At 47.1% G+C, this 3,006-nt stretch overlaps 1 non-coding gene across 1 annotated transcript; it reads left to right on the top strand.

The window, feature by feature from the left end:
• The first annotated feature begins 1,556 nt into the window (after window positions 1–1,556).
• On the top strand, window positions 1,557–1,662 carry LOC126031799 (U6 spliceosomal RNA). The gene has a single exon (XR_007503626.1). It is a non-coding gene; the product is annotated as a U6 spliceosomal RNA (small nuclear RNA).
• Window positions 1,663–3,006: the final 1,344 nt, after the last annotated feature.

The raw sequence follows: 3,006 nt of genomic DNA, 5'->3' as shown, positions 1-3,006 counted from the left end.
GGGTGTTGATTTCATGGCAAAGCAGAAGTGGGAACAATGCTCAGCATCCCTGGAGAGTGGCAAACGTGCCATAAGCATGACCCTAAGATGCCCAAGGCCTGACCTGGATGAGCTTGCAATCCCCAACTATAAAACTTTGAAGAAAGTAAATTACCTCCCAAATGTGTGGAAAAACCCAGGAGGAAATAATTAGCAGTAGTTTTCTTTTGTGTTTTCTGTTTGTTGGTTGTTTGATTGGTTGGTTTTGTTCCCCCAAACAACTCAGGGCTACTCCCATCTTGGTGCTCAGGGAAGCATGAGGTACTAAAAATGAAATCCAGGTCTCCAGCATACAATGGATGCATGTGACCCATTGAGTCATCTCAGCTGCCCTTGAAGGGGACAAATGGGCAGATAGGATGAAACCAAGCTGGGAAGTTCTTGCTTAGGTCAAACATGCAAAAAGGCTGTTTGAGATTCTTAGATGCATTTATGTTGCTTTCTTTTGATCACTGAAAAATCAGACTTGTTTGAAGAGAGAGGAAGAGAGAAATGGACAAAGCAAGAAAGAGCAAAGTCAGTTTTTGTACCTCCACCATCAGCTTCCTGACCTGGGGCCTCAGCTTCACTCCTGGCTTTGGGGGTGCATACAAGGGTAGAGTAGGGATGCTATTATCTAGGCTGACCAGTCTCTTGGTCTCAAATTCATCACTGGGACCCAAGACAGAAGAGAGGTTCTATTTAAATTACTCTACCTGCGTCATTCCATCCCCCATCTGTCTGTCTGTTTCCCTCCATAAAAACTTCTCAGACCCAGCCCCCTTCTACCTCCCCAGGGCTTCCTCTGCCCAGACCGCATCGCTCCTTCACTGGCTGCACAAATTTATCCTCTATCCAGAGAAATCTCCTGAAAATGCAAATCCGATTTCTTTTCTTGGGGACTCCCTGGCTTTCTCTCTCAGAGTAAACTACCAGATCCTGAATGACCATGTCCAGATCTCTGTCCTCTCCACACAGAATCCCTCTTGCCACACCACCCCTCCTCTCTCTGCTCTGTGCACATTGGCCTCACACAGTACAAAGCCACCACCTCCAGTTGGTCACTTGTCCCTGCATCAGGAACCCTCCTCACATGCTTCAGACTCATCCTTGAATGCCTGTTGCTATTGAGGAAGCCTCCCTGCACCCACCTATGGAGGCCCCTTTTTTACCTGTGGCAGGTAAAGACCCCCAAACATATTGATTGCCAAGAACCTGGTACAATGTGACCTTACCTGCCAAGAGGAAAGTGGCAGGTGGGACTCAAGAAAGATCCAGAGATAGGGCAATGATCTTTTGTTATCTGGATGTGTCCAATGTTGTCTTTGTGCCCCTTAAGAAGCAAATAGAGGGGCCAGAGCAATAGCACAGTAGTAAGGTGTTACCCTTGTACACGGCCAACACAGGACAAACCCCAGTTCGAGTCCCAGCATCCCATATTCCCCCGAGCCTGCCAGGAGCAACTTCTGAGCACAGAGCCAAGAGTAAGCCCTGAGCAATGCCAGGTGTGCCCCCCCCCACAAAGAAAAGCAAATAGAGTGCCCACTTCAGCAGCACATATACGAAACTTGGAACTCTACAGAGAAGATTAGCATGGCCCCTTCACAGGATGACATGTAACTTTAGGAAGTGTTCCATGTCTTTAAAAAATAAAAGGCAAGTGGAAGGGTTAGAGAAGAAAACCAAGAAGGCAATTTTGGTCATGGAAAGAACAGTTGGAAGATGATTTTATGGGAAAATGCAAGATGGAGCTATCAACCAAAGAAATCAGGGAGCTTCACAAACCTAAATATGGTAAGGAAATGAGGAGTAAATGTACAGTACGTAAAGTACTTGCCATGCACACTGTTTGACCCCAGAATTCCATATGGCACTTGAGTATTTTCAGGAATAATTCCTTAGTTCAGAGGCAGGAGTAAGCCCTGAGCATTGCTAGGTATGACTCAAAACTAAACAAGCAGAAACAAATAAAAATAGAAAGAGGGGGGCCAGAGTGGTGGCACAAACAGTAAGGCATCTGCCTTCCCCGTGCCAGCCTAGGACGAACCGAGGTTCAATCCCCCAACATCCTATATGGTCACCCAAGCCAGGAGCAATTTCTGAGCGTATAGCTAGGAGTAACCCCTGAGTGTTACCGGTGTGGCCTAAAAAAAAAGGAAAGAAAGGAAGGAAGGAAGGAAGGAAGGAAGGAAGGAAGGAAGGAAGGAAGGAAGGAAGGAAGGAAGGAAGGAAGGAAGGAAGGAAGGAAGGAAGGAAGGAAGGAAGGAAGGAAGGAAGGAAGGAAGGAAGGAAGGAAGGAAGGAAGATAAAAGAAAAGGGAGGGGAAGAGACGGAGGGATTGTCTTCCTACCACCTCTAAAAAGAATTGACTTTACTATTAAAAATAAGACCACATGTTTCTGGAGAGATAATATAGGGGTAAGTTGCTTGCCCTGCATGTGGCTGACCTCAGTTTGATCCCCTGCACCACCAGGAATAATCTCAGAGTACAGAGTCAAAAGTAAACTCTGAGTACAACTAGCATGGCCCCCAAACCCAAAACCAGTCCACAGGGATATTCTGTTCACAGCCATTGGTGGGGCTGACCATGAGGATGTGTCTGAAGTTTATTGCTGAATCTGGCAAAACAACCCTGCCAACACTTGGAGTCCAGAGTATCTACCCTACAGAAGGAAGCCCCTGACAGAGCATGGTTGGTCTCAGTAGCTAAGATCACTGCATTCCTCGGACCCCACCACTTATATGCCCCACAGGAGAGTCCAGGTGATGGGCATAGTCCTGCATTCTCTACCTGCAGGAGGGCATGCTGGGAGTTCTAGGGGTTCAGTAGATCCAAGGATTAGGTCTAAATATCCCAACTCCCTCTCCCCAAATGGGTCACCCCCCTCAGGACTGGGTTTTTCATGGTGTCGTAGAGTCAACCCTTAGTCTACACACACACACACACACACACACACACACACACACACACACACACACACACACACA

This window comes from Suncus etruscus, chromosome 15, assembly GCF_024139225.1.
Source record: "Suncus etruscus isolate mSunEtr1 chromosome 15, mSunEtr1.pri.cur, whole genome shotgun sequence".
Lineage (NCBI taxonomy): Eukaryota > Metazoa > Chordata > Mammalia > Eulipotyphla > Soricidae > Suncus > Suncus etruscus.
The sequence above is the reverse complement of the archived record's forward strand: the minus strand, read 5'-3'. Positions and strand labels throughout refer to the sequence as shown.